General features: G+C 42.9%; 1 long non-coding RNA gene across 2 annotated transcripts; it reads left to right on the plus strand.

Annotated features, from left to right (window-relative positions):
• Nucleotides 1-321: 321 nt before the first annotated feature.
• LOC138724707 (uncharacterized) lies at nt 322-5001 on the plus strand. 2 transcript variants are annotated; one of them, XR_011338097.1, is made up of 3 exons: nt 322-457; nt 1086-1273; nt 4199-5001. It is a non-coding gene; the product is annotated as an uncharacterized lncRNA (long non-coding RNA). The 2 variants fall into 2 exon arrangements; XR_011338096.1 differs by having other exon boundaries at nt 1086-1240.
• Nucleotides 5002-8815: the final 3814 nt, after the last annotated feature.

Raw genomic sequence — 8815 nt, forward strand, 5'->3', positions numbered from 1 at the left:
GCCTATTCCCCTGAAAAATAAAATTCATAGATGGTATTGGGTTATATTGATGCATCTTTGGTGCAATGCTATTTCTCTGTTAACCGGAAAGGAAGTCACAATCAATTCTTACTCATCACTCATCCACCCAGCTCTTCTTCTACAGAGTCTCCTCCCGCAGGGCCAAGCTCAGAGCTGTGTCTCTTGCTGCTTCTTGCCTCCACATGTGCCTTTGTCACTGCTGAGCTTTATCTTCCTTCCGTCCCATGGAACTCAGCCCAAAACAGTATGTACCCAGACCCCTCTGATTCTGAGCAGCCTTGTCTTTCCTTCTGTTTTGGACAGAGATGTACTTTCAGGTGGGTTCTGTAGCAGAGCAGCTCAGTCTCTGCATTCCCCTAAAATGTGACCCGCTGGAGATTTTAAGAGAAGACATCGAAGTTAACTGCAGTGCTGCTGTTGGCTTGCAGAAAAGAGGGTACATAGTGTTCAGTGTCTTCTTACCTCATTAGACAGTATGAGAGAATGAGGTACTTTGTATAGCACATTCCACTGCCTGCTGACCTGGAGTAACAGCCTTCCAGGTTTTATGTGCTTTCATTATTGGTTTTACATTAGATGATCAGCCTTGCTGCTTATTGAAGAAAATGGCTTTTTTTTCATGTTAAAACCCCAATACGACAAATGTTGTAGGTCAGCAATCAAGTGCAGGGTGTATCAAAATCAAAATGTGTAGAGGGATCATTGCAAATTAGGCCATTAAGAATAATTCAGAAGACAAGTTGAGAGAGAGATTTTAATAGAAAGAAAATGATCTGGATTTGCTGGAAGCTACTGTTAAGAGCAAGTTAGTTAACAGCACTAATTACGCTAGAAAAACAATATAGAGAGGGTTAATATAGGCTAGGAAAAAGCTGAGCAGTGTAATAGCATAAGGCAAACTAAATCTGACCAAACAACACCCCAATAATGCAGTTCACAGGTGGTGTTGATATCATGTGTTAAGAGAAGGATGAGACTGGAAATTAATGGGTTTAGTGGGGACTGGCTCCGTGTTAGCTGGGGAAATTAACAGTCTGACTTTCTGCATGCTTTTTGGTTCAAAGGAGATGTTGATAGAGAGTGAAAAGGCAACAGTGTTCCTGAGATTGCTGGAAGGAAGCCTGTTTTGCTCCAGAGATCCAATCTCTTCTTTTTAATGAATTTTGAGAACCGTACATCCGCCTGACAGTCAGACTTCTATGCCCTGCCTGGAGACGAGGTCGGTACCAGCAAGCCGTCAAGCCCGTTGCATGTAAGATCCTGCTCTGCATCCTTCCTTTGCCTTTCTGCTCCTCCTTCACCTGAAACTGTCTTTTCATTTTGTGATCTGAGCCGAAGCCCTTCGCCTTTGTGAGGAGAGCAGGAGCTACCAGGCTACTGCTGCCCCATTCTTGGATCACAGAATCATAGAATGATGGAATGGGGACCTTAAAGATCATCTGATTCCAACCCCCCTGCCACAGGCAGAGACACGTTCCACTAGATCAGGCTGCTCAAGGTCCCATCCAACCTGGCCTTGAACACCTCCAGGGATCCGTGCAATCCCAGCCCTTGTTTGTCTCACGATTCGTCATAACAAACTGCACATATGGATGTTGAAAAGTGGCAAAAGAACTGATAAAATATGCACCCAATATAAATTCATGAGCAAGGTAATGCAATAAGATCACTCCAACACAAGGGTTATTTTCTACTTGCGTTTTTAATTTGTAATATTCACAACAGCTTGGGAGTTTCGACGTGTAATAAAATCCTGACCTGTTTTCCACCAAATTGCAATTGTACAGCCTTGGCTTAATAATATATTGCCATCTGGAATCAGGTCAAAGCAAATCCACATACATTATATAACTTGAATTGGTTTATGCAAGGAGAAGGGGATATGTTATCGCAAGCCTTTTAAATAAGGGATAAATGCAGTACTGGGTATTTGTTAATATTATCTCATGCTAAGTTTTAAAATGCATTTCCAGGTGCTGTATTTAAAGGTGAGGCTGCTTGCTTGATGGGATCATTTGCTGTCATGTATCTGGGAGTCGTAATTGGTAGAAATGCCAACAGTCTGCTGTCCTGTGGTCAGATACTGTTGTAATAAGCTTCGTGTATATACCCGGATGAAGAGGGGAAACTTCTTCCTCCCAGCCAGAAAAGGAAGCAAATAAATAAATTGCCAGGGTGAAACGAAATAGTTGTGGTTTAAAGCCAAGTTGAAAGTTAGTCAAGGACTCCTAAGGTATCTCCTTCTACTAGTGTTTTTCACTAGCCCAAAATGAATTGTCTCAGCTTTTTTATTTTAATAGGAGAAAGTTCCCTCTAGCCTCCTCAAATAGATGTCAAGATTTAAAAAGGCAATAAATGGACTGCATAGGTAGTCAGTGCAGAGCTAGGGCTCATGTTTGTTAGGGACCCTCCAGAAAGTTGCCGCTCAGCTTGGAGGCAATCTCAGGCTTTATTCTGCGGTCTTGATTTAATGTAAACCTCGGTTGTTGCCTCCCCAGGTTTTTTTTTTGTGGACAGGAACACAGATGTTGCATTGCAACCTCTCCAGCAACCGAGCCCAAGGTGCCACCACAGCCAGCGTTACATTTTCTAGGATAATATTCTTAGGTGTCTCTGTTATGAAGGGGTTTTTTATGTCATCACACGAATTTTGGAGTCCAGGAAATAGCATAAAGGGACCAAAACTCTGATCTTAATGGCTTGTGTCTATAATATAAATATACAAGTTCATGCTTTTGGAGTAGCATCCTTGCAGTGACTGGGCAGCGCACCATGAAATTCAGGGGTTTATAGCAATAAGCGCGATGCAGAAGTTAAGTGAAAAGTAGATCAGCTAAAAATATACTGCATGTCCACAAGCCTTGGGCACAAGCCTGAAACATGACACGTTGTCGGTCATTAGCCCTCCAAATCAATCAAGAGGCCTCGTGCCCCTATAGCCCTGACAATGAGTAAAAGGAATAGCGCTTCTCACCTGTTGCTGCCATAAATGCTGGCGCAGAGAGACTGGAAATTGTTTCCACATGATGACACATGGCCAATTTGAGGTGGTCCGGTGTCACGAAAGCCCCCACTCTCTCTATTGGCACATAGATTGCTGTCAGGCTCAGGACAAAGGCCAAAGAATGGGCTTTTAAGGCTGTTTTACTCTATTTTTGGGGGGATTCCTATGCTGTCATGGCTATATGCGATGCCCTATTTGAGGCTGTGACATCATGCAGCTAAAATTTAAATTTTATGGTCTGTGCTGCCCTGAGTGGTTCCACAAGATCATTTCAGCTGCTGAATATGGGCTTCTGGACAGAATTGTTCTTTCCCAGGTGCTGCTGTGGAATTGTCTTGGAAAGGACAGGAGGGTGGCACTGTTTGTGATGGTTCTTGGCTCCTGCACAAAGTCACAGAAGTGATCGTCCAAAGATTAATTAAAGCTGTGTGTGAGGGACAGTTTTAGTGGGATTTCTGTGGGATCATATTTAATTCCCCTCAGCTTATTTTAAAAGCGCGTAGAGCCACGCTACCAAATCCTGCACTGACATGCAAACTCTTTATACCCTGCTGACTGATGTATGATGTGACATTCTGGGATGTGGGCTGTGGCCACCAGTCTGCATGAGATGCAGGAGGACCTGCTGCTGTAAGGTTTGTAATCAGTAGCTCAAGAGCAAAGGAGCTGCAGGAAGAGTGATCAAGAAAATGATTGCTACATTATAGATCATTAATCTAATGACTTTAAACAATTAAGAAATACATGTTAATTTATCAATACATAAAGTTAAAGCATAACATATGACACTGAGTATTAATTGCCCTCTTTTGAATCTCACATGATATATACAGAATTCAAAGTCAATGCAATTACCTATGCTACTAATGTAATTAGCATTCATTTAGAAAAAAACATCTTTTGATGTTTGACAGCGTTTGACTTTCACCCTTCCTTGACTGTTTAAGAAACAAAACCTTGCTAAGAGTGTATATTTGTGTACTTAGGTGGGTGAGAGAGGAGGGGAGAACTGGCTCTTTATTTTCCTTCTATAGGCTCTGTACACTAAGATTTCAATTGTGTCCAAAAATCCAGGGCAAAAGAATATTTCTCCAATGTAAATAACACGTAACATAATTCATTATTGAAATACTTAGTTTGGGGTTTTATTTCATTCAGATCTATTTCTTCCAGACCCTCTCTATGCCTGAGACACACCAGGTCTGGCCACCCAGCACTGCAGGAAAGGGTTGCCATCTGCTGGCAACCACCAGCCAGCCCAGAGCAAGAGCACACAGGCTGATGCTGTCATCACAGGGTAACTTGGGCAGGAGAGGAGATTTTGGGTAGTGGAACCTGACTTCTGAGGTCCTGGAAAAGTTGGATGACTTATTATGAGCCCAAAAGTTTAGTCGAACTTGAAAGGTGATGAATACATACCATGAATTTTGTGTGTCGTGGACAAAATGAGGTGAGAAGATGTAGGTGGGTGTGCGACTGCTGCTTAGGAAACAGCCTGAAGCTGCTGCAGTGGCCACGTTTTATTGGTGTTTACGTTCTATGCTGCTCTGGGAAAGAGGAGGCTAATTCTTGATGCCTATTTTCATGTTTTGGTAACACAACTGGCTTCTAAGGTGCAGAATGTAGAACCCAGCAAAAGCTGTGAGCCCAGTCTGGGGCAAAATATGTTCACTGTAAAGAACTCACTGAAATGAGAAAGAAAGATGGGGAAGCTTAAAATCAAATCAACACCAAAATCTGTGTTTCTACCTGTAGATATTGCTCCAGTTACTCAAGTGATCTGAGGAGGGGCCAAAATGCCATTGCTTCATCACTTTCTAGCATCTCCAGGCTTGTGGGAGGATTCATTTGAACAGGGGCCAAGGCGCCCCAAAGTGAGGAAACACTCTGCTTTTTCACAGCCTCGAAAAACTAAATATATCTTTCCTGGGAAAAGTTTTAAGTACAGCATATTTAGTTTCTTATAAACAACTCTAGTCCTTCTCCTGTGCACATCGCTCTGGTGCCTCAGTGGAGGGATGCAAGAGAGCATCATCTAAGCTCCTGCTGAACCTGAAGTTGCCCTGTCTGTCACAAGAGGGAACTGCAACACAAGTGTTCTTCACCTCTTCTTTTAGGATTTGCTGTTTACAGTGCATGTTGCTAGTAAAGCTGGCCGTGTTCTTAGAAATTAGATTATTATTTTTTGATGTATGCATGGAAGTGCCCATTTTTTGGAATGTTTTTGATAACTTTATTCTCTAGTTGGAGAAAACCTGTTTTTTTACAGTTTTTCAAGGCTTGTAAAGCTTTTTTTTGAATTCAGCAGCTTGCTCTGCTAATTTTTAAAATGCATGTTTTCATCGTTATAAAGGATTTACTTAAAAATGAAAGGAATGAAGATGCATCTTGTTCTCCCACAAGCAGATGGACAGCAAAGGATGGTCATCACAGAGGTAGAGATTCCAGGCTAACTGATGCTAGAGTCACTTGGGAAAGGAGGGAGAAAATGACCTGGCTAGTTGTCTGCAGAATGCAGTGACCCACTGAACCAGTCCCTGCTGGGGGACAACATCAAATCTTGCATCAAGATCAGGTGGATCCAGCTTGTGTTCAAAATGGTAAGTTCACAGTGTGCAGAGCTCTCTGCTGCTCGTGTCCGGGCTGTTTCCTTGGAGCTGAGTCTCAGCTGGCACAGTTCAGTGTCTCTGCCAGTCTCAGAGTAGTTTTGCTTTATCAGAAGTTGTTTTCTTCTGGTGTTGAATGTTGTCTCCTTTCGCTAAATGCTAACCTTGTTTAGATTTGATTTTTCCAGTTTTTAAGAAAAGGGAGAACGTGTATATACGGGTAAGAACACAGTATCTGTAGGTGTTTCTGCTGAGGAAGGTGCAGTTTAGAGTGGGTGACTTCAGGGCACAAACTCCAGGGCTGGCTCATACTCAGTTTTATTATAGTTTTCTAACACATGGGAAAATGAACGTAGAATAAAAGATTTTGAAGTAATCCTCAATTTTGTTCTGAAGAGGACATTGGAATCATCTTGTTCCATTTTATCCAGTGTTTACGGTTAACTGGAATGATCAGATCAAGAAATAATTTATTTAAATCTTAGATAAACACAGCATTTTAGAAAGTGTTTCACAAGTCATGTTAATGAATATATTCTTTTTTGTTCAGCCAGTGTGTGTTTTGCCATTGTATTCCTTGCTGGCATGATCTAATGTTCTTTCAGAGGGCACAGTAAGGTCAAATAAAAATGTTTTCAGCCTGTGTATGACTTTGCTCAGCACATGAGCTGAAATCATACCAGCCGGCATTTGTTTTTGAATGCAATATCTTTGGTCAAGTAAGTTGTTTTCAGCCAGGAAATTCAGGGCAGGACCAAGAATTGGAACATGCATCCCAGCTGAGCAGCTCAGTTATTTGTTTTCCAGGAGTTAGAACAAAGAAACAATCAAAAGTGTAATTTAATGTTCAGCTGTTTCCATCTCTTTGTCTGGGTACAGTCAGGACATCATGGTAAAACTCGAGTTCTTGAGAATAATGATCTCCAGTTCATGGGCTGCTCTTGGTTCTCCTCGTTGGAGCATCCCGTGTTGCTCCTGGCCTCCTGCACGGCTGCCTTCCCACCACATCCACCCTCAGAAGGAAGCTTTTCCTGCTCATTTGAGCCTGAAATGGTGAAAATGTGTCCTGAGCACTAAAGTTTAAACTTCACCAGCAAGAACAGTCCCTTGAAAAGTCAGGACAAGAGGGGAGCGCACCCACTGGGCAGAAGGAGAAGTCCACTTCTCCAGAGGAGTTCCAGAGGGGTGGAACTCTCTTCCACCTCTGTCCTCGTGCCACAGGTGATGCCAGGGGACGAGGGAAGGCCCCGAGCAGTTCTTGTTCATGGCCTGTTTTGCGGGGGCAGGGGAGGAGGCAGGAGCAGGGGACTGGCCTGAGCAGGGAGGGCACGGTGCATTCTGCTTTCCCCAAGCAGGCCAGACGTGGAGTTCCCATTTCTGCTCTATCCTTGCAACCATCGATTAAGTGCAAGTTTTTAGTATAAGAATAGGAAAAAAGTTTCCAAAAATAGTGGAAATGGCCTTGATTTCTTTTTACCTGGCACGCTGGTGGATCTAGAGCCAGAGGAAGGTTTTCAGGCCAGTGCCGGTAGAAGGCCTCTTCTCCCAAGGGACAGGGGACAGGACGAGAGGGAATGGCCTCAAGCTCCGCCAGGGGAGGGTCAGGCTGGACATTAGGAAAAAATTTTTGCAGGGAAAGGGTCATTGGGCACTGGAACAGGCTGCCCAGGGAGGGGGTTGAGTCCCCTTCCCTGGAGGGGTTTAAGGGATGGGTGGACGAGGTGCTGAGGGACGTGGTTTAGTGTTTGATAGGAATGGTTGGACTCGATGATCCAGTGGGTCCTTTCCAACCTGGTGATTCTATGATTCTCAGGCTAGAAGAGGTAGGATCGTGAAGATAGGTCATGAGTATTGCTGCGAAAGAGTATGGGGTTCATCTTTGTATTTGGGGGTGGCCTGGGGATCCTCTCAGCTTTTTTTGCAGAATGGGGCAGTGGCTGCAGCTACAGCTCTGGTTCTTGGTCTTGGCTGAACACATCTCCCTGCACCAGCAGTAGAACCGCCTCCTTAGGCTCTTTGCTGCATACGGGATGCACAACAGGTTAACTTACCCAAAGAAACAGAATGGAATAATTGTTAACCTTCATGCTTTTGTGGGAGTAGAAAAATCACATGGAAAATGCAGCATGGTAAGGCTGGAATTTTAACTTGGGCCTAGCAGCTTGGTCAAGAAGTTAAAATAGAGTGTAAATCCGAGCAATGCATCAAATGCCTTTAGAAAAATGTGAGGAGAATTCCAGTTTTTCTGCAGCAGTCACAGTAAAAGCCGGTTACACTAATGTATAAATCATAAAATGCATCCTCCAGAAAGCTGACATTTTCCAAGTCATAAAATCCCATGGTGATTTGTGGTATCCGATGGGTTGAATTCCCTTCCTCAGTAATTATCACTGGAGAGGAAGAAATTCTGTGAAGTTTTCCTATGAAAGATCTGAAGCTTTTCCCATCGCTGCCCCTGAGCTGGGCAGCTTTGGTTGCTGAGCTGTTCCAGAGAGGTGCTCAGCATCCTTCATGCCCTTCATTCAGTGCAGCAGCGGGTGAAGGTGTGCAGCACATCAGAAATGATGTTGCATATGGAGATATCTACATGGATAGCACCATTTTTGCAGAATATTTACAGCTTTTTCTATCAGATCTCTCAGCATTCGGCTGGGGGGTGATGATGTGTATGCCCCAAGCCTAGGAAATGGTGTGTGTGGAGTTAAATAAATAAATTTTTCAGGTCTTCAGTTGCATAGCTATCAAATAAATCAACAATCAGTCTTTGTTTTCATGATGTAAATACGAGTGGAAGTAACGTCTAGCAATTTTAACAGAGCTTTCAAATGCTAGGATTGGTGTGACTCATAAAATGCGTCTCATTAGACAAATTTTCCACACATATATCCGTTTCGTGAATGCAATAATCTGATCCTTTCTCACATCTTAGTCTGCAGGCCACAAGAGAATATGGCAAAGTAATAAAGCAATTCAAGGCACATCAACATGGTTTTTGATTTGCTGGTAAATCAGTTTTTTTCTAAAGGAAAAGGCTCAATTGAAACAAAGAAATGTGATTTTTTAAAAAAAGTTGTGCCAATAGTACAAAGCTGTAAAGATTTTATTACTTGGAGCGTTCCTTTTGTGATGATGAGTTGATTTATCCCTCTGATCTAATATAAAGCAGTGCAACCTACAGTTATTT

Source organism: Phaenicophaeus curvirostris, chromosome 10 (assembly GCF_032191515.1).
Source record: "Phaenicophaeus curvirostris isolate KB17595 chromosome 10, BPBGC_Pcur_1.0, whole genome shotgun sequence".
NCBI lineage: Eukaryota > Metazoa > Chordata > Aves > Cuculiformes > Cuculidae > Phaenicophaeus > Phaenicophaeus curvirostris.